The sequence below is a fragment of the Ranitomeya imitator genome, chromosome 3 (assembly GCF_032444005.1).
Source record: "Ranitomeya imitator isolate aRanImi1 chromosome 3, aRanImi1.pri, whole genome shotgun sequence".
Classification (NCBI taxonomy): domain Eukaryota; kingdom Metazoa; phylum Chordata; class Amphibia; order Anura; family Dendrobatidae; genus Ranitomeya; species Ranitomeya imitator.
In genome coordinates this window covers 552,692,513-552,706,566 of record NC_091284.1, presented here as the reverse complement: position 1 = coordinate 552,706,566, position 14,054 = coordinate 552,692,513, and positions in this window count along the sequence as shown.

Sequence of the window (14,054 nt, the reverse complement as noted above, 5' to 3'; positions counted from 1 at the left end):
GATGCCTTTGCCCAAAAAGCTCTACTTTTGTCTCATCTGACCAGAGAACATTCTTCCAAAATGTTTTAGGCTTTTTCAGGTAAGTTTTGGCAAACTCCAGCCTGGCTTTTTTATGTCTCGGGGTAAGAAGTGGGGTCTTCCTGGGTCTCCTACCATACAGTCCCTTTTCATTCAGACGCCGATGGATAGTACGGGTTGACACTGTTGTACTCTCGGACTGCAGGGCAGCTTGAACTTGTTTGGATGTTAGTCGAGGTTCTTTATCCAACATCCGCACAATCTTGCATTGAAATCTCTTGTCAATTTTTCTTTTCCGTCCACATCTTGGGAGGTTAGCCACAGTGACATGGGCTGTAAATTTCTTGATGACACTGTGCACTGTAGACACAGGAACATTCAGGTCTTTGGAGATGGACCTGTAGCCTTGAGGTTGCCCATGCTTCCTCACAATTTGGTTTCTCAAGTCCTCAACAGTTCTTTGGTCTTCTTTCTTTTCTCCATGCTCAATGTGGTACACCCAAGGACACAGGACAGAGGTTGAGTCAACTTTAATCCATGTCAACTGGCTGCAAGTGTGATTTAGTTATTGCCAACACCTGTTAGATGTGACAGGTAAGTTACAGGTGCTGTTAATTACACAAATTAGAGAAGCATCACATGATTTTTCGAAGGGTGCCAATACTTTGGTCCACCCCATTTTTTATGTTTGGTGTGAAATTATATCCAATTTGGCTTTAGGACAATTCTTTTTGTGTTTTTTCATTTAAGACAAATTAAATGAAGATAATAATACCAAATAATTTGTGTTTGCAATCATTTTCAGGAAGAAACTAAGTATTATCAGACAGAATTGCAGGGGTGTGAATACTTTTGGCCATGACGGTATAAACTCGAGTATAAGCTGACTCGAGTATAAGCCAACCCCCCTAATTTTGCCACAAAAAACTGGGAAAACTTATTGACTCGAGTATAAGCCTAGGGTAGGAAATGCAGCAGCCACCGGTGAATTTCAAAAATAAAAATAGATGCTCCATATCGTTCATTATTGCCCCATGGATGCTCCACATAAAGCGGTGCCATATATAATGCTCTGCACCGTTCATTATGGCCCCATAGATGCTCCATATAAAACTGTGCTATATAGAATGCTCTGCACCGTTCATTATGGCCCCATAGATGCTCCATATAAAACTGTGCCACATATAATGCTCTGCACTGTTCATTATGGCCCCATAGATGCTCCATATAAAACTGCTATATAGAATGCTCTGCACCGTTTATTATGGCCCCATAGATTCTCCACATAAAGCTGTTCCATATATAATGCTCTGCACCGTTCAGTATGGCCCCATAGATGCTCCACATAAAGCTGTGCCATATGGAATGGTCTGCACCGTTCAGTATGGCCCCATAGATGCTCCACATAAAGCTGTGCCATATGGAATGCTCTGCACTGTTCATTATGGCCCCATGGATGCTCCTTATAAAGCTGTGCCATATAGAATGCTCTGCACCGTTCATTATGGCCCCATAGATGCTCCTTATAAAGCTTTGCCCCATATATATTGCTCTGCACCGTTGATTATGGCCCTATAGATGCTCCTTATAAAGCTGTGCCATATAGAATGCTGCTGCTGCTGCAATAAAAAAAAAATCGCATACTCACCTCTCTTCGCTAAGGACGCCGGCGCTTTCAATATTTACCTGCTTCTCGTGCGGCTCCGTCTCAAGCACTGACGCTCAGCAGAGGGCGCGCATTGACTACGTCACTGCGCCCTCTAACCTGAGCGTCACTGCCAGAGGACGCTGGAGACGGGAGCCGCACCGGAACGAGGAGCTGGTAAATATTGCGCAGCGCTCCCCTTCCCTTATACTTACCTGCTCCTAGCGCTGTCCCTGCAGTCCCTGCTTCTCCCGGCGCTGCATCTTCTTCCTGTATTGAGTGGTCACAGTTACCGCTCATTTTCAGTCATGAATATGTGGCTCCACCTTTATGGGAGGTGGAGCCGCATATTCATGGCTGTAATGAGTGGTACCATGTGACCGCTCAATACAGGAAGAATTTGCAGCGCTGGAAGAAGCAGGGACTGCAGGGACCGCGCCGGAGCAGGTAAGTATAACTAGACAGCCCCCACTCAACCTCCCCTGCCGACCCCCGGGTATGACTCGAGTATAAGCCGAGAGGGGGACTTTCAGCCCCAAAAAATGGGCTGAAAATCTCGGCTTATACTCGATTATATACGGTATTAATTTTTTACTGCTTTTTCTCTCTTTGTTATTTTGTTCAATATTTCTTATGGTTGTTTTTTTATTGTCCCTACAGCGTATGTGTCATTCCCGATTCAGACTCTGTTAACACTGGGGAGTCTGAGGTGCAGTCATCAGTTTGTTCACTGATGTTCAGCTTGGCAGGAGTTAACTTTTTGATTAGTGGCTGAGGCTGCTGGGAACGCCTTCTCCCTTTCACTATGGCTCAGAACATTTCTGGATGCCCACTATAACATTTGGGTGTCTCTTGCATACCGATCCAGTGTTGGAGTAGCTGTTGATACTCAAGTCTTTATTCAGGAGTTTGGTGAAGTATATTTTGTTGTTTGTTCATTTCCCTATTGGTATTGTGTTCCCCTCACCCACATATTGTGTCATCTTGATAGTTTGCTTTGTGGTGCAGTTTACTTTATTCCCTTTATCAAAATATAACAAAGCCTAGGTTAGGCAGCTTTCAAAGAATGGTCCATCAGAAAAGAGAGAAAAGCTAGTGCCTTAAAAATTCAACATTTTATTAAGGTCAGATTAAAATGAGTTTTTGATAAAAAATAGCAACAAAAATATATAGTAAAACCGTGGAGATAAGATATGCAAACAATAGAATGGACCACACCAATATGGGAAGATGCCAAGGTTTACCAAGATGAATATAGCTACAAATGCTCAGTGGAATAATGTAAAAAGGAGGTATACATACATATGAAATAAATGCTCATGTCAGAAAAGGTGAACTAGCCCCTTTTGTGGTCTTAGTGACCTGTAAAGTGCATGAAGCCTCTGAATTATTCAACCAATGGTTAATAAACAATAGGAGCAGTAAATGTTATATCACAGCAATAGATAAGGTGTAAGTGCCAAGGTAAAGAAAGAAATTTAAAGGCTATTAATGAGAAGAAAGAATGCCAAGTGTAGCTAAAGGTAACCAGGATTGGAGGTATAATGCTAGTAGCATAGGCATATTACCTGTGAGGTGTGGACCAGGAACCCCGACGCGCGTTTCGCGTACAGCTTTATCGAGGGGTGCTGCTGCCTTTATCGACATGAGCATTTATTTCATATATATGTATACCTCCTTTTTACTTTATTCCACTCAGCATTTGTAGCTATATTCATCTTGGTAAACCTTGGCATCTTTCCATATTGGTGTGGTCCATTCTATTTTTTGCATATGTTATCTCCACGGTTTTACTATATATTTTTTGTTGTTATTTTTTTATAAAAAACTCATTTTAATATGACTTTAATAAAATGTTGAATTTTTAAGGCACTTAATTTATTCCCTGTAGTTCTTTATCTGTGGTTTCCATTACTGTTCACCTCATGGGGTTGTGGGTTTAGCTCAGGGCTGTACAGGAGATAGGGACAGGTCAATGACTCCCTACCATCGAGGGTACCCCCAAGTTAAGGAAAGACAGGGCTCCCCCTTGTCAGAGTGGCCGTTCAGGGGCCCAGGTTCCTCATCTGTTTTCCCAGTTCAGGGGCCCAGGTTCGTTATCTGTTTTCCCATTGCTTCCCGTGACCGTATGCTTGTTTAAAGATCTTCATTGACCGAAATATAAAGTTTGATATACAGTATCTATTAGTACCACTGTAATAAAATCTCATGTTTCATCACCATACTCATCTCAGAGTGCTTGATTTTTCTCACTACTTTAGTATTATGGATTGGGATCCTATCTCGGCACCTTTGGCCGGGAGTGCCATATTTTTTTCTGTTACAAATTTGAAAAAAAATATTAATTTGAGGTTCAGATTATTAAGGCTGTTTTTTTTTATACCAGTCTTTAATCAACATCATTTTGAAATTTTTAGAAGTATGGAGGCTGAAAAACTACAATTGTGGCATTTCAATTTTTTTCTCTAAGGTGTTTACTAGAGATGAGCAGATCAACCTGCTGAGGATTGAGTTCAAGTCGAATATACTATTTTCTTATGCATTGAATGCAAGGCCTGCCCTGCCCCAAAGTTACACGCACACCAATAAGCCTTTGAACCCATGTACTGGATGGCCACATGAAATTAAAGTTCACATTATTCATTTGGTTCTCCCATACTGTTTGCTTATACATTGAATGCAAGGCCTGCCCTGCCCCAAAGTTATACGCACCCCTATAAGCCTTTGAACCAACATCCTGGATGACCGCATGAAATTAAAGTTCACATTATTCATTTGGTACTCCCATACCGTTTGCTTATGCATTGAATGCAAGGCCTGCCCTGCCCCAAAGTTACATGCACCCCAAAAAGCTTTTGAACCCACATATTTGATGGCCACATGAAATTAAAGTTCACATTATTCATTTGGTATTTGGTACTCCCATACTCTTTGCTTATGCATTGAATGCAAGGCCTGCCCTGCTCCAAAGTTACACGCGCCCCTATAAGCCTTTGAACCAACATTCTGGATGGCCACATGAAATTAAAGTTCACATTATTCATTTGGTACTCCCATACTGTTTGCTTATGCATCGAATGCAAGGCCTGCCCAGCCCTAAAGTTACACGCACCCCAATAAGCTTTTGAACCAACGTCCTGGATATCCACATGAAACCAAAGTTCACATTATTCATTTGGTCCTCCCATACTGTTTGCCTATGCATTGAATGAAAGGCCTGCCCTGCCCCAAATTTACACGCACCCCAAAAACCCTTTGAACCGACCTCTTGAATGGCCACAAGAAAACAAAGTTCCCATTAATAGTCATGTGGTACTCCCATAAAGTTTGCCCATGAAGTGAATGCAAGGCCTGGCCCAAATTTGCACGCACCCCAATTCCCCTTGGAATAAATGTGGACGATGGCCTCCGAAAAATGTTTTCCCAGTTTAAAGGAGTGGATCTCCTATACTTGTAATGCCCATGCAGTAAGTGTATGGGCTAACAAACTTCCCCCGGGGGGTACACTTCAACATAGTGTGTAAACATTTTTTTTACGGGCATCATAAACACCCTTGAAAAAAATATCTTGGCTGTTGCATCAAAGAGCAAGTTCACCCTGGTGATCTAGTGGTGGTGTCAGAAGAGACGTGGAGGATGGCCTCCTAAAAATGTTTTCCCAGTTTAAAGGAGTGAGTCTCCTATACTTGTAATACCCATACACTAAGTGTATGGGCTGACAAATATTTGCCCCTGGAAGGTACACCTCAACATACTGTCTAAACATTTTTTGTAGGGGCATCATAAACATCCTTGAAAAAAATAACTTGGCTGTTTCATCACGGAACACCCTGATAATCTATTGGTATTGTCAGAAGAGATGTGGAGGATGGCCTCCTAAAAATGTTTACCCAGTTTAAAGGAGAGTCTCCTGAACTTGTAATGTCCATGCACTTAAGGTACCGTCAAACTAAGCGATGCTGCAGCGAAACCGACAACGATGTCGATCGCTGCAGCGTCGCTGTTTGGTCGCTGGAGAGCTATCACACAGACAGCTCTCCAGTGACCAACGATCCCGAAGTCCCCGGGTAACCAGAGTAAACATCGGGTTACTAAGCGCACAACCCACAAAGATATCTAAATAAACCGCCGGTAGTGTGGGCGTACCTATTCAGGCGCCGCATTTCCGGTTTCGCCGGAGTTCTGCTCACCGGTGCTACATCAGGTGGGCCATACGGTTACTATTTATACAGGGTGCTCTGTACAAACTGCATCTTCCCCTGACGAAGCCCTTTCTGTAGAGCGATACGCATTGGGCCGCGTCTCTTGGTCCGCACCAGCCTGCACACGGGGACAGTGTTTCCTCCTCCTCTTTCTCCTGCCATGTGGGTAATTCCATGCTTTTGTTGCCTCATCATGGGCATTGGCTTTACTTAGGTCACAAACCTTGCCGACTCTTAAGCCTTGGGTGTGGAATTCTTTTGTTATTAAGTACACTTGGGCGGTCTGACCCTGGATTTCATTATTAGGGCATTGTCTCTTTTTTCTGGCGCATATTTATTGTTACCTGGGGTCCACATGCGCTATAGGGATCTGTATTTGGCCTATATTTGTGCTTTTTGTCCCATGAGCCAGAGGGTTGGTTTCCCATTATAAATAAGTGTGTGCAGGCTTATATAATAGGTATTTGTATACTACATGCTACATCTATATATGGACCAAGATTCTTATGTATTACTGTTTTTAATTATGTTTTATGTTTTTTGAAGTTGTGGTTTGTAAATAAAAATTCCTGTCTTTATATTTTGAGTATTATCATTTATTAACCCTGTGGTGTGCATTTATTTGAGTGGCTCTTCTTTTTTTGTTCAGAATCACCAAGAGGACGACTGATTATGCTCCCCTCCAACTCTTCTCCTTCTCCTCCTCCCTGTAGTCAGGCCATCCATGCTGAACAGACGGTATGACAGTTGTGCTTGCAGTACCGTCTATACCGCATGAAAGTAGCTCCTGTTCTTCCTTCTCCTCCTCTTCCTCATTGTCAACCAATCCACATTGGGATGACATAAGGCTGGGCTGTGTGTAATCATCCTGTATGGGTCCTTTCTCCATCTCATCGTGTTCCGCCTGCAATGCATCCACTTTCTTTGTGAGCAGAGAGCTTTTCAGAATACAGAGAAGTGGGATGGTGACGCTAATTATGGCATCATCGCCGCTCACCATCTTGGTGGATGCCTCAAAGTTTTGTAGGATGGTACATATGTCTAACATCCATGTCCACTCCTGAGGTCTTATGTGTGAAGTTTGAACTGAATACTGATGGCCTTGTTAATGCTGGTAGTCAATAACTGCCCTCTTCTGCTCACAAATCCTTTCCAACATATGCAGTGTAGAGTTCCAATGTGTGGGGACATCACACACCAGTCGGTGAGCTGGAAGCTGCAAACACTGCTGAAACATGACAAGGGCGGCGTAAGCTGTAGCTGACTTTCTAAAATGGGCACACAGACAGCATACTTTCACAAGCACATCCCGGAGCTCCGGGTAGCTTTTGAGAAACCATTGAACAATGATGTTAAGCATATGAGCCAGACATGGTACATGTGTGAGCTCACCTCAACTCAGAGCCGCCACCAGGTTCCGACCATTGTCACACACGACCATGCCTGGCTATAGATTCAGCTGTATCAGCCACAGATCTGCCTGCTCTTTCAGAGCTGTCCACAACTCTTCAGCATTGTGTGGTTTGTCACCTAAGCATATTAGCTTCAGCACAGCCTGTTTCCGCTTGGCTGAGGCAGTGCTGCAGTGCTTACTGCTTGTGACTGATGTGGTCATTTTGAAGATGGAGGCTGAAGAGGAAGAGAAGGAGGAGGTGCAGGAGCTGTAGACTGTGGGGGCAACCCTGATTGACGTAGAACGCACAATCCTTGGTGTCAGGAGGATGTGTTCCATCCCAAGGTTTGACTGAATCCTGGCTTCCACTATGTTAACCCAGTGTACTGTCAGCGAGATGTACCAATTACTTGTCCATGTGTCCGTGGTTAGGAAGACTTTTCCTGTAGCAGCATTGTTGAGGGCACTGCTAATGTTGTGGGACACATGCTTGGGTAATGCTAAGACAGCACACCGGGAGAAATAGTGGCGGCTAGGGACTGAGTACCTTGGGACGGCGCTGCCATCAGGTTGTGGAAAACTTCCGTCTCCATGAGCCTAAAAGACTACATTTCAAGCACAAGCAGACGAGAAATTTGTGATTTTAGTACTGTTGCCAGTGGGACATTGGCTGCGTGTTTACGCTTGCGTTTACTCTTGTGTTACAAGGACTGGGGTATGTTCAACTGAATGCTGATCTGGGACACAGATGTGGACATGCTTGATGATGGTGCTAGTTGAGTGTGTGCAATGACATGAGCAGGGCAGGAGGCATCATCGCATGCACCATGATCAGGGGATTGGCTTCCACGTGCAACAACGGAAGATGCTTTGGTGTCACCCGCAGACAGTGTTCCTGGACCCTGGGGTTCGGCCCACAAAATTGAGTGCTTTGCTGCTTGCTACCCCTGCTGATGCGGGCATGGCAGTTGGTGCAAATGGCCTGTTTGGGATTATCTGTAGAGTCTTTAAAAAACAACCAGACTCAGGAAGACCTAACAGTTATACTGACAACTTCTGTCGTGTTAGTGTTACGAGGAACGTTCCCCGCCTTCAGTCTGCGGCTACCACACTGCTTCTTCCTGCCCATTGGGGTGCTGTGCCTCCCTCCTCCTGTGTGCTGTTGTCCTCGCTCTTCATGTCCTCCTGCCAGGTTGGGTCAGTTACTATGTTATCCACCACCTCGTCTTCCACTTTCACACCCTGGACCACCTCTTGACTTTCTGCCAATTGTGTCTCATCATCATCCACCTCTTGTGACTAGTGTTGAGCGATACCTTCCGATATTCAGAAAATATTGGATATTGCCGATACCGATACCCGATACCAATGCAAGTCATTGGGACAAAAATATCGGAATTAAAATAAACCCTTTCTTTCCTTGTAGGTTAATTCTACATGAAGGAAAACAACTAAGAATAATGTAGGATGTATTGGGGGAGGTGGAGGAGACATTAAATGCATAGAGGTTTAGCCCAATCAAAATACAAAGATAATTCAGGTTACAGATTCAGATTCAAGTTACAAAGATATTGACTATGTTAAGATTTTTTATATTTTGTCAGATATTTGTTTCACTAATTCCATGTTCTTCACCTTCTTTTTTACGTCTCCCACACTTTCTTCTTCATCATCCTCAGCAGCAGCATCTTTTTCATCAACTTCTTCTTCACCTTATTCATCTTCTTCTTCACCTTCTTCCTATTATTCTTTTTTTTACATTCTTCATATTCTTTTTATTCAACTATTATTATTCTTCATATTCTACTTCTTCTTCATCTTCTTCATCATATTCTTATTTGTGACAGGCATCACTGTAGTTGTTATCTATAAAAGTTTTGAAGATTACACCTTCCGTTCTGCCTGTCACAAAAGAGATACAACAGGATTTGTCCGCGTTCAGTTTGGCCTGCAGCAGCAGGCTTTTTCCAGGGGCACCACGAGGAGGAACGGACTCACCCCATATACTGTTTAGTCTTCTTCTGCTTATAATTTAGATAACATCTTTTGCTCTGATTTTTAGTCTTATGCTTAATGTTCTTCTGCTCTTTGTTCTGCAGCTTCTTGTTCTTCTGCTTCTCGGTCTTGAGGGTTGTCGTATCTAGGGTCGTCGTCTCCAGGGTCGTTGTCTCCGGGGTCGTTGTCTTTTTCGGGGTGGTCTTCAGGGTTGTCATCTCCGGGGTCATCATCTTCTTTGGGGTGGTCTTCAGGGTCATTGTCTTTAGGGTCTTAATGGCTTAATGTTCTTCTGCTCTTTGTTCTGCAGCCTCTTGTTCTTCTGCTTCTCGGTCTTCCATGTCGTCGTCTCCAGGGTCGTCGTCTCCAGTGTTGTCGTCTCCGCCGTCGTCGTCTCCGCCGTCGTCGTCGTCGTCATCGGGGTGGTCTTTCTGGTCGTCGACGTTAGGGTCTTCAACTTGGAAATGTAGCAGAAGGTACAAGAAGGCTGAGGAACTGCCGAGAACCAGCTGACGGTACTGGAACCCTGATGGTTACCCAAATGTCCAAGAGCCAATGGAACTACCGAGGACCAGCTGACGTTACTGGAACCCGGTTACTAAGCAGGAGGTACCCGTGCCAGAAAGAACTACCAAGGACCACCTGACTTTGGTGGAACTCGGATACCCAGAAGGAGGCACTTAAGCCAAAGGCTCTGCCCGAAACCAGCTGACGGTACTGGAACCATGAAGGGGAGCAGAAGGTACAAGAGCCAAAGACACTGCCGAGAATCAGCTGACAGTACTGGAACCTGGATGGGTAGCCTGAAGATTCAAGAGCCAATGGAAATACCGAGGACCAGCTGACGGTACTGGAACCCGGTTACTAAGCAGGAAGTACCCATGCCAGAAAGCACTACCAAGGACCACCTGACGTTGGTGGAACTCAGATACCCAAAAGGAGGCACCTAAGCCAAAGGCTCTGCCCGGAACCAGCTGACGGTACTGGAACCAGGATGGGGAGCAGAAGGTACAAGAGCAAAAGACACTGCCAAGAACCAGCTGATGGTACTGGAACCCAGATGGGTAGCAGAAGGTACAAGAGCCAATGGAACAACCGAGGACCAGCTGACGTTACTGGAATCCAGTTACTAAGCAGGAGGTACCCGTTCCAGAAAGCACTACCAAAGACCACCTGACGTTGGTGGAACTCGGACACCCAGAAGGAGGCACCTAAGCCAAAGGCTCTGGCCGGAACCAGCTGATGGTACTGGAACCAGGGGGACCTATTCAAGATTGTCTTCCTAAGAACCAGCTAATGGTGCTGGAACTCAGATAGGCAGCAGAAGGTCCACAGGAAAAAACAAAATTGCTAGGCCGAGAGCCGGCTGTAGTTACGAAAAACCTACAGTCCTACAGGGGGATCTTGTCCTATTGGCACTACGGAACCAGCGTTGATTGCCAGTTCCCGCAGCCCACATAGGAAGCACCTAAACTGCAGGCACCATAGAGTCGGCTAACCTGACCGCAACACGACAGGACAACGTATTGGAGGCAAAGTGACCTTGACAGTACCGGAAACACCTGGCTTGCTGGAACCAGGCTGGGCAGGAAGGAGTACTCGTGCCAAAGACACTTCTGAGCAGCAACTGGCGGTGTTGGAGCCCAGGGATTACATGACAAACAGAATGTAGGCTGAGGCCTAATTGGAGCAAGTTGAAAGGGAACCTTTAACCCCCCCAGGCATTTGCAACTAAAAGAGCCACCTTGTGCAGCACTAAGGCTGCACAAGGAAAAGGTGGCTCTTTTAATTATGCTCCTTGCATACGCTGAAGTTAACACTTATAAAATGTGGCCCCTCATACCGGGAAACCGTCACGGTCTGTGCAGATGGCACTTCCGAGCAGCAACTGGTGGTGTTGGAGCCCAGGGTCAATGTGTAATAATTATATGGGTACTACAGGATCTGATAGCATGGGATAAAGCCAGTCTGAGAGCAAAGATTCAACAAAAGATGTATTTACTCAAAAACAGAACTAACATATTTCTGCAATTGTAACAAGGTCCTCAGTTCTATATAGAAAATCACAGCAAACAGAGTAGCGAACAAAACATAGTACAGATATTCCTGCAATAGTAACGAGGTCCTCAGCTCTATATAGAAAATCACAGCAAACAGAGTAGCGGGGCGCAACCGCTAATGTGAACCAGTCCAGCAAAGAAATGATGTGGAATCAAACAAGACACTTAAAAGAGGAAGTCCAATAAGATTATTAGTGCGAGTGCACACAGCACTTAAATGATGAAGTCCAGCAAAACTTGCTCACACGTGCGTACAGTAGTTGTTAGTAGGAGTCCAATTGTTCACAGATGATGCATCATGTGAATGACGTCCTGGAAAAGAGAGGACGAGGGGAGAAAGAGGGAGAGCGTTATCTATGCGTAGTAGATGAGTAGATCTTTCTTGGAGAGAAAAGCACAGCTTGAATCTTGCTCACCTGGTGTGGTTGTGCAAAGAGGCACAACACTGGTAAAAGTTTTGTAAACAAAGAAGATCCTTCCACTGGTGCGCAGCACGTCACAGCAGTTCCAGAGGAGAGAGGTAGCTGAATGGGGTGAGGCAGACCACCGAGTAGTGAGCAGCAGAAGCAGGGAGTTAACCAGCAAACAGGCAGATGCTAAAGAGCCAGCAGCACAAAATACTCAGGCACAGGTGAACACAAGACCCGGACTTAAATAGTCTGGACAGACGGGAAGTTCCATGACAGGGCGAGATCCAAGACTCCATCTTGGATCAGGGCAAACAGACACCAGGAAAGTCCGGAATCCTTACACAATGCTAGAATAAGAGTGTAGGCCGAGGCCTAATTGGAGCAAATTTAATATCTGTTGTAGTCTTAGTGTGGAGGGAGCAGGAGAACTTGCCGCACACACAGCAGGGGAACAACTGGCATTACTGAACCCCAATAACAGAGGAGCAACTGTTGACTGTGCGGACAGCACTTCCGGGCAGCAACTGGCGGTGTTGGAGCCCAGGGTCAATGCAAGAAACTGGCAGGAAAACTTGCCGCACACACAGCAGGGGAGCAGCTGGCGTTACTGATCCCCAATAACAGAGGAGCAACTGTTGACTGTACGGACAGCACTTCCGGGCAGCAACTGGCGGTGTTGGAGCCAGGGTCAATGCAAGAAACTGGCAGGAGAACTTGCCGCACACACAGCAGGGGAGCAGCTGGCGTTACTGAACCCCAATAACAGAGGAGCAACTGTTGACTGTGCGTACAGCACTTCCGGGCAGCAACTGGCGGTGTTGGTGCCCAGGGTCAATGCAAGAAACTGGCAGGAGAACTTGCCACACAAACAGCATTTAAGCAGCTGGCTTTACTGAACCCCAATAACAGAGGAGCAACTGTTGACTGTGCGGATAGCACTTCCGGGCAGCAACTGGTGGTGTTGGAGCCCAGGGATTACAGAAGAAGCAGAGTGAAGGCTGAGGCCTACACTGTAGGCAGTTTAATATCTGTTGTTGTGTCAGCGTGGAGGTAGCAGGAGCAATTGCCGGATACACAGCTGGGGATCAGCTGATGTTACTGAAACCCAATAACACGGCAGCAAGTGTTGACTGTGCAGACGGCACTTTCTAGCAGTAACTGGCGGTGTTGGAGCCCAGGGAATCCTGGAGAAGCAGAGTGTAGGCCGAGGCCTAATTGGAGCAATTTGAAAGGGAACCTTTAAGTTCCCCAGGCATTAGTAACTGAAAGAGCCACCTTGTGCAGCAGTAATGCTGCACAAGGAAAAGGTGGCTCTTTTAGTTATGCTCCTTGCACACGCTGAAGTAAACACTTATAAAATGTGTCCCCTCATACCGTAAAAGTCATGGAGGCGGGATTTTCCTTCCAAATCAGACGGGGCACAGCCGACATTCATACCCCTTTGTAGCCGGGCGCCACCTCCTCAGCATTGTTTGAATCTGTCCCGTAGCCTGCGCTATTATAATAAACCTTGGGCATGCGCAGTTAGCGATGCCCGTCTTCTGACATCATTTTTTGTCAGGCTGACTGCACCTGTGCGGGCGCGCTGCCCGAGATCCTGCCCCGCAGTGTTTTCTGATTGATTCACACTGTGGGGCTGGGATTCATGGGCATGCACAGTGCATATCTTCGCCTATCCCTCATCTCCTTACGCCTTCTTCAGACTGTGCGGCATCACGGCCGTGGCATGTGATTAGGGATCAGCTGACGGCGCACAGTCTGAAGAAGGCGGAAGGAGATGAGTGACAGGCAAAGATATGCACTGCGCATGGCCATAAATCCCAGCCCCGTAGTGTGAATAAATCAGAAGACACTGAGAGGCGGGATCACGGGTAGCGCGGCCGCACAGGTGCAGTTAGCCTGACACCAAATGATGTCAGAAGACGGGCAGAGCTAACTGCCCTTGCCCAAGGTTTAACATAACAGCGCAGGCTACAGGACATATTCAAACAACGCTGAGGAGTGACAAGAGGGTATGAATGACGGGTGTGCTGCGTCTCATTATGAAGGAAAGTCCCACCTCCGGGACGGTTTCACGGTATGAGGGGACACATTTTATAAGTGTTAAGTACAGCGTGTGCAAGGAGCATAATTAAAAGAGCTACCTTTTCCTTGTGCAGCATTAGTGCTGCACAAGGTGGCTATTTAAGTTACAAACGCCTGGGGGGGACAGGTTCCCTTTAATTTCTGTAGTAGTGTGAGTGTGGAGGTAGCAGGAGCAATTGCCGGATACACAGCTGGGGATTAGCTGACATTACTGAACCCCAATAACATGGAAGCAAGTGTTGACTG